At 37.6% G+C, this 14,511-nt stretch overlaps 1 protein-coding gene and 1 pseudogene across 8 annotated transcripts in view; one reads left to right on the top strand and one right to left on the bottom strand.

Moving 5' to 3' along the window:
• Nucleotides 1-14,511, bottom strand: part of STAG2 (stromal antigen 2) — a 137,389-nt gene that overhangs the window by 86,303 nt on the left and 36,575 nt on the right. The gene's annotated exons all lie outside the window — the stretch shown is intronic.
• LOC128311447 (60S ribosomal protein L37-like) lies at nt 109-602 on the top strand (annotated as a pseudogene).

Here is a 14,511-nt window from a genome sequence, read left to right as displayed (position 1 = left end):
AGCCCCACCGTAGCAACAACAGTTACAAAGAAAAAACACTGTATTACAGACAATTATTTTTAAATTTTGTTATGATTCTCTCTCTTTGGTCTCGGCCACAGAAACGAGATGATGAAGGGGATGTAATCATTTGGAAAGTGTGGCAATAAGGCGCACACATTGTACCGCCACCATGGCTCCACGGCCTACCACCTTCAGAAGTCAACCTGTGGTGGGGCGCCTGGGTGGCTCAGTAGGTTAAGCGTCCGACTTTGGCCCAGGTCATGATCCCATGCTTCATGGGTTTGAGCCTAACGTCAGGCTCTATGCCTCCCTCTCTCTCTGCTCCTCCCCTGCCTGCACTCTGTCTCTCTGTCTCCCAAAAATGAATACATATTTTTAAGAAATTTAAATTTAAAAAAAAAAGCCAACCTGTAGCAAATAATCCTGCCAAGGGGAAGAGAAAGTATAACTGGAGTGCCAAGGCTAAAAGATGAAACACCACTGGGACTGATCAAATGAGGCACCTAAAAATTGTATACTGCAGATTCCAGCATGGATTCCGTGAAAGAACAACACTTAAACCCAAGAGGGCAGATGCTGCAGCATCTGTTTCATCTTAAGGATTTCAATAATTAGTTACAAATAAATGTTCTGGTTTAAATAACTAAAATTTGTTATGATTCTCTAGCCTGGCTTAAAGAGATGTATGCCCTAACTAAGAACAGGATATGACTCTTTTACTGGTCCTAAAATCTTTATGACAAGTTTAAAACCATAATACAAGATGCCTAAAAATTCTGCAGCTTTTTGCTGATGATGTACCGTACAGTTAAAAGGAGCTAGCCAGCGGTGCCGGACTGGCCTAGTCTGTAGAGCATGCAACTCTTGATCTCAGGGTCATGACTTCAAGCCCCATGTTAGGCATAGAGCCTACCTTAAAAAAAAAGGGGGGGGGGGGGGGCAGGTTATCCTATAATAAAAGAAGCAGCCCAAAGTCTTGCTTATTAATAAATAATGTCATGATAATACCACACTGTGTTGAAAAGAGAAGGGGAAAAAATGTTAGCTCTGATCTATTCCCTCAAGGAACTTACAATCAATGTAAATACCAATAATGTCATGTAGACAACAGATGATGCCATTTGTGACCAAAATAAGTTTAGTTTGGCCATAGGAAGGATATTATTTCTAATTTTGAAGGTCAAAGATGCAGATCCTAAATGAGAAAATGATCTAAAAGTAAATGATAAGTCTGTCTATAACAAAAAAGAAAAAATAGGCTGGGTCTGAAGCTCTTAATCTTGTGTGTAACTTTCTTTTATAATTTTCTTATGTTTTTCTTTTATTTCCATGTGAATCTAGTACTTCATGGCCACCTAAAGAAAAAGCAGATAAGACTAAATATATCTAATTAATAATAAACATTATGGGGCACCTGGATGACTCAGTCTGTTAAGTGTCCACCTGTTGATTTTGGCTCAGGTCACCATCCCAGGGTTGTGAGATTCAGTCCCGCATTGAGCTCTGTGTTGAGCATGGAGCCTGCTTGGGATTTTCTCTCTCCTCTCTCTGCCCTTCCCCCGCTCACACGCACACATGCACTCTCTATGCTCCCCAAAAATAATAATGCTAAAATATTGCATACTGATTAACTTCTAATGATCTCTCCCAATAAATATGACATTATACAAGAAACTGATAATTCAATTTTTCCATTAATTTTAAGATTTTTTTTAAAGTAATCTCTACACCCAAAGTGGGGCTGAAACCCTGAGATCAACAGTCGCATGTTCTGCCAACCGAGCCAGCCAGGTGCCCCATTTTTTTCCATTAATTTTAAGTCTCTAAAAATCATAAATGGCTAGTAATATGCAATTAATAGAAATTCAAAACACTACATTTCCTAGCTCACTCTAATGAAGCTACTATGAACAGCAAAATAATGAGGTAATAAGAGAAACAAGAAGAATGAGTAATCCACGAATCAAGCCCTGAATAATCAGGGGTTGTCTATACTGCCACTCTGAGTTGATCTTTTTTTCTGAAGAGTACTCATATTGTAAAATCTTTATTTGGGTATGACCGTTAGTATGGTCTTCTCATTGCACTAAATCATGGTCCCAGGATTGTTCTCCTCTAAAACCACTAAATTGTTAATTTGGTTTTATTCTTATTGTAACCTAAGGAATTATCTAAGTAGCACAACAGAACTCTGATGCTTGCCATCACACGTAGGATGCACTCTAGCCTCCTAAAAATCCCAACTTATTAAAAAAAAAATTACTTCTTAAGAAACAATTTTGTTTTTTATAAAGGAGTTGGAGAAGTATAGAGCTAGTAAGTTCTAACCAACACTAACCAGGCAATCTAGATGGCAAGATGGAAATGAAGTGCTTGTTCTGTCTGCCTACCTGCAATGTCCTCAGCCGTCCCCCAAGCACTTTATAAAACCAAACTTGCTGCACTCCTTAAATACACAGTTTTTAAAAGTAGTTCATAAATATATTCTCCTAAGGGACATAAAGAATGCATCAGCTCTGAAAAGGAGAGAACACTAAATAAAATAAGCATTATATGATACACTTACCACATTCCTCTAAATAGCACAAATTTCTAGTGTACAAGTTTTGCCAGGTCAAATTAATTTGTTCAGTATACAGGGCTATACTAACATGGATTTGGTAATTAGAAACCACAGCAAACACTAAGGAAAAATGGAATTTATGAAGATGTTAAGTCTCTCAGACAAGTTGTATTTAAAAAAATTTTTTAGGGGCGCCTGGGTGGCGCAGTCGGTTAAGCGTCCGACTTCAGCCAGGTCACGATCTCGCGGTCCGTGAGTTCGAGCCCCGCGAGCCCCGCGAGCCCCGCGTCGGGCTCTGGGTTGATGGCTCAGAGCCTGGAGCCTGTTTCCGATTCTGTGTCTCCCTCTCTCTCTGCCCCTCCCCCGTTCATGCTCTGTCTCTCTCTGTCCCAAAAATAAATAAACGTTGAAAAAAAATTTTTTTTAATTTTTTAATGTTTATTTTTGAGAGAGAGAGAGGGAGGGAGGGAGGGAGGGAAGGAGGGAGAGAGGGAGGGAAGGAGGGAGAGAGAGAGCGCGTGAGCAGGGAAGGGGCAGAGAGAGAGAGAGAGAGAGAGAGAAAGAGAGAGAGACAAAATCTGAAGCAGGCTCCAGGCTCTGAGCTGTCAACACAGCACAGAGCCAGATGCGAGACTCGAACTCCCAAACCATGAGATCATGACCTGAGCTGAAGTTGGATGCTAAACCGACTAAGCCACCCAGGCGCCCCTACAAGTTGTATTTTAAAAAGAAATACCATGACAAGGTCTAATAGATTTAGAAAAAAATTATTAAAGTCGCCAACTCCCTATCCTGGTTAAATATTTGTTCTAATAAGTTTCTAATTATTAAAAATCCATCCAACCAATTAAAGGTATCTATACCATGTGCCAAATGCAGTGCTGCACACTGGGGCACACAGTGGTGAACAGGAGAGATCCTTACCCTTATGGAACTACCTGTACCAATAAACATGAAAATATATTTCTACAAGAAGGCACCTACCTATACTGCCACCTAATATTATTAAGCATAAATACCAAATTGCCTGTATCTGAGTTTTTGCTATTTTAATCACTATCTAAATAACCAATTTGCCACCAAAACAGTTCTTCATAGCTCAAAACATTATACATATTAAAGCTGCTTTGTACTTCTTTAAGGGGAGGGGGAATCAATGGGTAAATTAGCACTGGGTTTTTTTAAGAATATAAACTTTTATCAGTAGAAAGGGCTATAAATTTTTTTATTTTAAACGTCTACAGCTGTATATAAATACAGTTGCTTCCCCCAAAGACTTACATTAAAAAACTTATAAACAAAGTCTTTAAATAGACTTAGTAACATTTGTCCCAAGTTGGAAAACCCAAAACTGTAAGAATATGTAATGCTCAAATAAAAGTAAGAGTCTGATGATCAAACGTATCACACCATTTCTGGCCTACTATAGGTTACTAATTTTTTTTTAAAAATATGCTCAAAGATCACAAGGTGGAGCTCTCACCTAGTGTCAAGGAAAAACTGATTCTTATCACATGTACAAATTCTCTGCAACTACTATAAAAGAGTTAACATTCCAAAAGCTTTGGAATTCACAGAAATGAAATTTGCTTTAGCTCTTAATCACTATGTTCCTTTTAAGAAAAAAATATACATACAATAACAATTAGCTTCTGTTTCTCCTTACTGAAAACTAAGTAACACATTTGTAGACAGTTTGAATATACTCTAAAGTAAAACCATTTCCTTAAGCTCAAGTGTATTAGTATACTGCCATTAAAGGTTTGTTAAATACATTCACACATAATTATCAGAATAAAAGGTAATAGGTGATTATATATTTTCAATTCTATACATTAAATTCAAGTAAATGCTCTCAGTAGCACTTCTTTTGATATAAACAAAGATCTAAAAGCTAAAACTTGATCACCATAGCTTTTTCAAGTTATCTATAATAAATACATGTTTATGGCCTATTATTCAAAATTTACATTCCATGTTAAATTCATTCAATAACAAAATCTTCCCTCACTTGTGAAAACCTGTTAGACTCCTATAACTAGAACATACAAACACAAATATATAAAAAATGTCATTATGTTTGCATAATTAACTTTGAATCACCTGCTAATAAATTCATTAAAATTACCCCCCCCAAAAAAGTAAAAATATACAAAAAACATGTTTTCCTATGATATTGTTTAAAAATCTTAGAGTAATTTTGATTTTTTGGTAAAAGAATTGTTTCAAAGTTCTTTTAACTCAAATCCCAAGTGGTCTCAAAACAGAAAGTAAAAAAGCTCCAAAACAGAGAGCCATCACTAACAAGGTCCCTCAGAATCCACATATTGTTAGGGAGTGAGGGGAGCATTTAAAATGACTAGGTGTGTTATGTCCCTAAAAATGGAGAAATATTCAGCTGCTAAAGGCCAGCAAATTCAGCACATACAAACATGCTAATCTATTATCTTAACACTCTTCTCAAAAGGATTACATCCTTCTCTAAGAATCACATCTAAGAAATACATATAACCCTCTGAAATGCCACCATCACTATAATATAAACACTTAAAAGTAGGAACAACCTAAATGTCCAGCCATTTATTAACTTACGGTACAAAAACACAAATAATATAACATTCATTCTCTACAACTATTTATGATGACTGTGTAGCAACATGGGTAAAGTCTGATACATCAAAGCCCTCTATCAATGGATGCAATATTAACAACAACAAAAAAGCAGCAGCAAAGGAGAACAGTTAACATAGGGTGGTGGGATGCCTGTGGCTCAGTTGGTTAAGCATCCAACTCTTGATTCTGGCTCAGGTCATGATCTCACAGTTCCTGAGCTTGAGCCCTGTGTCAGGCTCTGCACTGACAGCTCTGGGCTCTGCCCCAACATTGGGGAACCTGCTTGGGATTCTCTCTCTCCATGTTCTGCTACTCCCTTGCCTGTGCTGCGCAGGTGTGCAGGCACACTCCCGCTCTCAAAAAAAATAAACATTCAAAAAAACCATCAGGATGGTGACAATATAGGTGATTTTCACATTTTTTAACTCACAATTTTATTGTTAGTATGGAAAAAGTAAATTATGTAGGTGGAGATGTATTTTTTTAATGTCATCTTTTAAAATCTGAACTATCTGAGGAATTACAAAACTATCTCTGCTGATTTATTCATATTTCGGGTCCATAATCTCAAAGTATTTACAAAAATCCGAGTTCTATCACAAAATGATCTTTTTTTAAAAAGTAATTTCTACTCCCGATGTGGGGCTCAAATTCACGACCCCTGAGATCAAGAGTCGCATGCTCCACCAACCGAGCCATCCAAGCGCTCACATAAAATGATCATTACCATGTTCATCTACTCAAGGTTAGCAGGGAACAAAAACTTTTTGTATATTTTTTTAAAGTTTATGTATTTATTTTGAGGGCAAAGAGAGAGGCAGAAAGATGATCCCAAGCAGGGTCCGAACTGCCAGGGCGGAGCCCCCACACAGGGCTGAAACTCAAACCATGAGATCATGGCCCAAACCAAAATCAAGAGTCCGACGCTTAACCAATTGAGCCACCCAGGCACCCCCAAAAACTTTATGAACATAGGTATGCTTTTATTGGCCTATCTACTTTCTTAGAAGCCAACTGGCAGGAGTCTATCATTTAGGTTGAGGTCATGAATGTTAAAAGGTAAACTAGTTCCTGCAGCAGAACACTTAATCAAAATAGGAAAGTTATTATCATTCCTTATGTCAAATGATATGTGGCAACTTTGAGTACATAGGGCAAGAAATGAAAAGCTCACCAAAAAACTGCTAATCGTAAATACTTACCTTCAAAAGAAGAAAATCTACTGTCCCTTTAATGATTAATAACCTTCTTAAAAAAAGGATTTCTCCTTGCTCAAAAAGATGTTTTTCTTCCCTCTGTTTATCTCCCCAATTTCTGCTATAGTCTTCTAAGGAGATGACAAGGTGTAAAGAATGACAAATCAAGCAATGATCATGTACACCCAGACTAGCAACAAAACTTCAACCAAAACATTTCTTGATAGCATACTCATATCGTAGCTACCACGTGTATCATTTGCAAATATATTTTCATTTCCATAAACCTAGATGGAGTCCTTAAGAATTTCTAGTGAAAGCACCTGCTTTAGCACAGGAAAAGGTAATCTGGAAGCGGTAGGACTAGAAGAAATCTGCGCACTTCAGAGAATTAATGACCCCACCTACGTTTCCTAATTAACTGTATGATAGGTCAAGTATCTGCCCTTACAAACTTAAAAAACAATATACAGAAGGAAAGAGGGAGGCCAGAAGTAAAAGGACTTTCTCAAATAAGTAGACAAACTGAACACAATGCCACGACACTTCAGAAACAACTTCTACTTCAGGAAGAGGGGAAGGAGCAAGCTGGGGCACAGTCTACACAGATATGCTATCACTACACATTGCCAGAAACTAAAGCCAGACAGAACTGGAAACATCCACCTGTTCCCCTCCTATTTTTAAGTATGTGATAGTAGGTGCTCAGCAATCTTGCTAGTTTCCTTGTCTACCCACATTCCCCAATACCTTCCAAATATGACTCCAGTGCTAAACACAATTAGAATCACCTGGCCCAACCTACATATTCTGCTTGCCCCAGATCTTGACCATCGATTCTGATTTGTGTAGAAAATCTAGCATGCCACTCCTCAACTTTGCAACAAATGAGTACTACCAGTTGGGGGAGGGGGGGTGTTGGCAGGAGAAGGGGAGGGAGATAAGAAAAAGCTTCTGCTTTATTCCTGCAGACCCACTACTCTTTCACCCTGTACTCAGTTGTACCCTGTGTCTGAGTCATCCCAGGATCAATACCCTGCTTTGTTCTTGCTATAAATTATCTACCAACCCCATCCCATGAACTGGATTCCTGCCCAAAACCCACCCTAAAAACAGCATCTCTGTGTCTCTCCAGATGCCCTAATCCGAATGCCACATCGTCCTCCCATCTGTCTACCATACCGGCACTGGCTGCTGCTAGACACTGGGTATCATATCATACCTGATATACTGGACATGTATCAACTATCTAATTCCAAGTCTGCTGATTCCCCAGTGTGTCCTAACAAGCTGCAGTTGACTTTTATAAATAAATATCAAAACAGATAAATATCAAAATAAATATCAAGCTAAACATCAAAACAGAATATTTGTTTTACCATAAACTATCACCTTAAACTCTTATCTCAGTCTGCCAAGGTCAATAGCTAAATCATGAGTAATTTTTAAAAATACTATCAATGCTCACTCTTCATCTAACTTATACCAGAATACCATACCTACCTTTCGACACTGAGTTAATTTAAAAATATATATATGCCCCCACTGACAGAACTTTCTGTATGTTAAGACATCATGAATAAACAGCGATAATTACAACTGGGTGTAGTGGCTATCAACATTTCAAAGGTGAGACCCAATTAGCTGATATAAATGAATATCTAGATCTGAAAACCAAATTTACAACCATGAGCTAAATTCATGTGTAAATACTTATAAATGGTATACAGTATAAGCACAGTACATTATCACCATCAAACCCACTTTACATTGGGCACCACTAGCTCACTGGCAGATTTCAAGCAACAGATAGTAAAGCAGATGTCATAGCAAAGTAAATGAAAATAAGGATAATCCTACCTGGATTTCAAGGGAAATCCACATTTTTATCTCACATATTCTCGGATTATATCAAAACTTTCATTTATTTATTCAAGGTAGTACAAAAAAAGTATCTAAATGAAATAATGAGTGTTTATTAATAAGTCACAGGAATATGGAGATACAACTGTAACTAAGATAACAATTCAGTTAACAAACAACAATAAAAGCAAAGTGTAAACAAGCAAAACCATTCTATAGAGGATAATGGGAAATTTTCATCTAAAATGTATATTTTCAGTTACTACTAGTAAGCACAAAAATATTGTCATTTTAGTATGACCAGGAAACACAACATACAAGGTACATATTTAATATTTTTTGTGCCTTCTATTTCTGGTTAGATAACAACCTGTTAAAATACCTAGCATTAGCATCCACTTGATATAAACTGCTAACCTTTCTACTAACACCCACAGTATACAATTCATAGGCTTGAATTATATTTATATTGGAAGTTCAGAAATCAAATATGCTTTCACAATGAAGTTTATAAACCAGTATGGATACTTCCCATTTCTTATTTCAGATTTAAGAGGTTGGTTCTTCATTTGTTAATTCTACACAATGACAATGACAGAAGAGTCATACATATGTAAACTAAATTTATTTAAATTCTAACCTTAAACTTTCCTAAAGATTAAAACATGTAAATGACATTTTAAAAGTTAAATTAAGCCAGACAGACACTACGAAAACCCTCAGACCAACATCTCTGATGAACACCAATACAGAAATCCTTAAAAATATACTAGCAAACCAAATCCAATAGCACCTTAAACATAGTATACACCATGACCAAATGGGATTTATTCCTAGAATGCAAGGCTGGTGCAACATATGAAAATCAATCATTGCAATGCACCAAACTGAATGAAGGACAAAAAAATTCATAATCATCTCAACTGATGCAGAAAAAGCATTTGATAAAATTCAACACATTTTCATGATAAAAACACTCAACAAACTAGGAATAGAAGGAAAGTCAACAAAACAAAGGCCACTAATGAAAAGCCCACAGCTAATATCCTACTGTTAAAGACTGAAACTTTCCCTTTAAGATCAGGAATGAGGCGGGGGGCCTGAGTGGCTCAATCAGATAAGCGTCAAACTTCGGCTCAGGTCATGATCTCACGGTTCGTTCGAGCCTCCTGTCGAGCTCTGTGCCAACAGCTCGGTGCCTGGAGCCTGCTTCAGATTCTTCAGATTCTGTGTCTCCCTCTCTCTCTGCCCCTCCCCCACTCATGCTCTGTCTCTGTCTCTCAAAAATAAACATTGGAAAAAAGAAAAAGATCAGGAATGAGGCAAGGATGCCCACTCTCCCCACTTCTATGCAACATAGTATCAGCAGTCCTACCCAAAACAATTAAGCAAGAGGGGTGCGTGCCTGGGTGGCTCCGACTGTTAAAATGTCAGACCTGGACTCAGGTCATGATCTCATAGTTCATGAGTTCTAGCCCCACATCGGACTGTCTGCTTGCAGTGTGCAGCCTGCTTCAGATTCTGTCCTCCTCTCTTTGCCCCTTCCCCACTTGTTTTCTTTCTCTCAAAAATAAACATTTTTTAAAAAGCAATTAAGGGCACCTGGGTGGCTCAGTCGGTTAAAGACAGCATCGGACATCGGCTCAGGTCATGATCTCACGGTTCGTGGGTTCAAGCCCCACACTGGACTCTGTGCTGACAGCTCAGAGCCTGGAGCCTGCTACAGATTCTGTGTCTCCTTCTCTCTCTGCCCCTCCTCTGCTCACTATTTCTCCATCTTTCTCAAAAATAAATAAACATTTAAAAATTTTAATGAAAATAAAAAACAAGAAAAATAAAAGACACTCAAATTATAAAAGTAAAATTATCTGTTTTCAGATATGATCCTGGATGTAGAAAACTCGAAAAATTTCACAAACACACACACACACACACACACACCTGTTAGAATGAACAAATTCAGCAAAGCTGCAGGATACAAAGTCAACACACAAAATCAGCTGTGCTTCGGCATGCCTGGGTGTCTCAGTGGTTAAGGGTCAGACTCTTGATCTCGGATCAGGTCATGATCTCACGGTTCACGCGTTTGAGCCCCACATCTAGCCCTGCGCTGGTGGTGCACAGCCTGCTTGGGATTCTGTCTCTCCTTCCCTCTGCCCCCTCCCACTTGTGTGCACACACACGGTCTCTCTATCTCAAAATAAATAAAAACTTAAAAAAAAATCAGTTGTGCTTCTATACACCAACAATGAACAATCCAATAAGGGAAACTAAGAAAATAAGTTTATTTACAATTGCATCAAAAGAAAAAACTTCTTAGGAATAAACCTAACCAAGGAGGTAGAATACTTATACACTGAAAATTACAAAATATTGCTGGATGAAATTAAAGAGGACACTTGGGGCACCTGACTGGATCAGTCGGTGGAGCATGTGGCTTTTGGTCTCATGGATATGAGTTCAAGCCCCACACTGGGTGTAGAAATTACTTAAGGTCTTAGAGAAAATAAAAAGAAATTAAAGAAGGCACAAATAAGTCATAAGACACCTATGTAAATTTATTGGAAGACGTATTATCATTTAAGATGTCCATACTACCCAAAACAATCCACAGATTCAATGAAATTGCTATCAAAATCCCAAGAGCATTTTTTTTCCAGAAAACAGAAAAAATCATCATAAAATTCAAGGGACTCCAAATAACCCAAACAATTTAGAATAAAAGAAAGTTGGAGGAATCACACTTCCTGCTTTCAAAACATATCACAAAGCTACAGTAATCAAAACAGTGTTGTACTACCATAAACACAGACAGACATAAAGACCAACAGAATAGAACGGAGAGGTCAGAAATAAACCCTTGCATACACATTCAAATTATTTTTGACAGAAGTATGAAGACCACTCAATAGGGAAATGACAGTCTCTTCAACAAATGGTGCTGGGGAAACTGGATATCCACACGCAAAAGATGTGAAGTTGAACCATTCATTATCTCACACCATATAAAAAATTTCATTAAAAACAGGTTAAAGACCTAAATGTAGGACCTAAAACTATAAAATTCCTACAAGAAAATGTAGAGGAAAAGCTTCATAACACTGAACTTGGCAATGATTTCTTGGATAGGATACCAAAAACAGGTAACGAAAGCAAAAAACAGACAAATGAGACAGTATCAAAAATTTTACACATCAAAGGACACAACCAACAGAGTGAAAAACTACAGAATGGGAGAAAATATTTGCAAATCATGTATCTGGTAAAAGGTTAATAACCAGAATATATAAAGAATTCCTACAAATCAACAACAAAAATTCAAATACCCAAATAAAAAATAGGCAAAGGATCTAAATCAAAATCAAATCAAAACCACAATGAGATACCACTTCATACTCACTGGGATGGCTAGAACCAAAATACACATGCAAGCAAGTGTCCACAAAGATGTGTAAAACACTGAACACTTGTGCACTGTTGATAAGATTGTACAACCATGCATGTGCTATGCAAAACACTGTGGACGTTCCCCCCAAATTTTTAACTGAACTGCCATATGATCCAGCAATCCCCACTTTCGGGTGTATATCCAAAACAACTGAAAGCTGGTTCTCAGGTATTTGCATACCCACATTCATAGCAGCAATATTCCCAATAGCCAAGAGATGGAAGCAGCCCACGTCTATCAACAGCTGAACAGATAAATAAAATATGGTATATACATACAATAGAATATTATCCATCCTTAACAAGGATGGAAATCTTGTCACATGCTACAACATGCATGAGCCTCCAAGACACTATGCTAAATGAAATAAGCCGGTCAGTCACAAAAAGACAAATACTGTATGATTCTACTGACATGATGAGGTATCTAACGTAGTCAAATCCAAAGAAACAAAAAGTAGAATGGTGTTTACCAGGAGGTGGAGGGAGTGGGAAAAGGAGAGTTGTTTAATGGGTATCATTAAATCAGAGTTTCAAGATGAAAAAGTTCTAGAAATCTGTTACACAACAATGTCAATTTAATTGCTGAACTGTCTGCTTAAAAATGGTAAAGATGGCGGGGGCCGGGGGGTGGGGGTGGGGGGCTAGGTGGCTCAGTCAGTTGAGTGTCTGACTCTTTGATTTCCGCTCAGGTCATGATCTCACAGCTGTGAGACAGAGCTCCATATGGGGCTCTGCGCGGAGTATGGAGCCTTGCCTAGGATTCTTTCCCTCTCTCTCCCTCTGCCTCTCCCCTGCTCACAATCACGCACGCATGTGCACTTGCGCTCTCTCTCAAAAAATAAAAATAAATTTTAAAAAGATTATCTCTCTCGCCCTCTGCCCCTCTCTTGCTTGCACTCTCTATAAAACTTTAAAAAAAATTTTAAACAAAAAAAAATGGTGAAGATGGTACATTTTAAGTTTTTTACCACAATAAAATTAAATTTTAACCTTTTATCAAGTAAGCATCTCTTGTATCATACAGTCTCACAAGATTGTATCACCAGACACTTGAGAACACCTTTCTACTGAATAAGCATACTACAGACCTTAACTATTGACATCTTTTGAAATGTAGTTTTATAAATAAAACACTAACAATTTATACCTACACTCAAAGTATTTTGCTTTAGCAAACAGATTTTTTTGTCTCTTTAATATGGTAAAAAATGAACCAAAGCTTGTGTAACTTTATGGCAAAAGATCCAAAGAAACATCCAGATTTTAAAAAAAAAAAATGGAAGCACTTTTTTGCTTAGACTGAACAAGGTTAGCTAGGCTTAGCTATATTTTTAAAGTTACAAACCAGAGTATAAAAATGATCATTGAAACCCATTTAATAAATGTTCAATGTTTCTCTCCTTTATTCAAAATTTGAGGGGTGCCTGGGTGGCTCAGTCGGTTGAGCGTCCGACTTCAGCTCAGGGCACGATCTCACAGTCCGTGAGTTCGAGCCCCGCGTCGGGCTCTGGGCTGATGGCTCAGAGCTTGGAGCCTGCTTCCAATTCTGTGTCTCCCTCTCTCTGACCCTGCCCCATTCATGCTCTGTCTCTCTCTGTCTCAAAAATAAATAAATGTTAAAAAAAATTTAATTATAAAATTTGATGGTACAAGTTTCATAGTTTCCCACAAGAAAACAGCACACAACTTAAAGCTGGAAAAAAGCAACAAGAACCTTCTCGCAGCAATCAAGCAGGCTGCAGTCAAGGGCTAAACATGCTAGAATTGCATCATGTGATGATACTAGGAATTAGACGAGTTACTACTGATCCCTAGATGTAGCATGTGGTTCCATTAAATTTGGTGGGGGGAGCTAATCATTAGCATACCTCATGAAGATGATCAGTAAGAAGAGATATTAAAATGTTAAACATATACAGATTACTGATACTAGACATTACAAAGGGCCCCCACATTTTGCCCTGTAACCTATTCCATTTTTAGTGCCTTTATATCCCATATCCCTGTAAGTGTATTTCATCCACCTGAGTATGCCATCCAATGGTGAAAAAGAAGGAAACAAAACCAACTCTCAATCTGAGCTCTAAGATGATGGGAATTTTTTAAACTCATAGAGCAAATGAGACCAAAAGACCACCTTATTTCTAAGCCACCACAAACATATTAAAGCATCCTACAAAATTTCCCCTAAAAGGATTATCTAAATGCTAAAAAAGGAAGCAAAATAATGACTCAGTACACATTTAATATTAAGAATGATATGTTATTAAAGGAAAATATATCTTAGAACTAATGTTTTAATATTAGGTATACTTGAAAGTATACTATATTGCAGAGAACTTGAAACTACTATCTTAAATTGGAGAGGTTTATAGTTATTGCACCCTTACTTTTAAGATGGAATTTGTTGCACTGATGATTTATCTGTGAAGTCATTAGTAAGGAAAGAAATTTTTCAATTAGAAAACTCTTTTGGGGTGCCTGGGTGGCTTAGTTGGTTGAGTGTCCGACTTCAGCTCAGGTCATGATCTCGCAGTTCGTGGGTTCAAGCCTCACATCGGGTTCTGTGCTGACAGCTCAGAGCCCGGAGCCTGCTTCGGATTCTGTGTCTCCCTCTCTCTCTGCCCCTCCCCTGCTCACACTCTGTCTCTCTCTCTCTCTCAAAAATAAATAAAAACATTAAAAAAAAGAAAATTTTCAATAGAAAAACATGTGTGTAACAATCCACTTTATTAAAAAAAAGTGCCAAATAATTTAGCAAAATCTGAGAACAACATGCCTAAGGAGATTCTTCATATTCAAGTATCTCCCATTTTATTCTAT

The sequence above is a fragment of the Acinonyx jubatus genome, chromosome X (assembly GCF_027475565.1).
Source record: "Acinonyx jubatus isolate Ajub_Pintada_27869175 chromosome X, VMU_Ajub_asm_v1.0, whole genome shotgun sequence".
Classification (NCBI taxonomy): domain Eukaryota; kingdom Metazoa; phylum Chordata; class Mammalia; order Carnivora; family Felidae; genus Acinonyx; species Acinonyx jubatus.
Note: the sequence above shows the minus strand (reverse complement) of the source record. Positions and strands in the feature narration are given on the sequence as shown.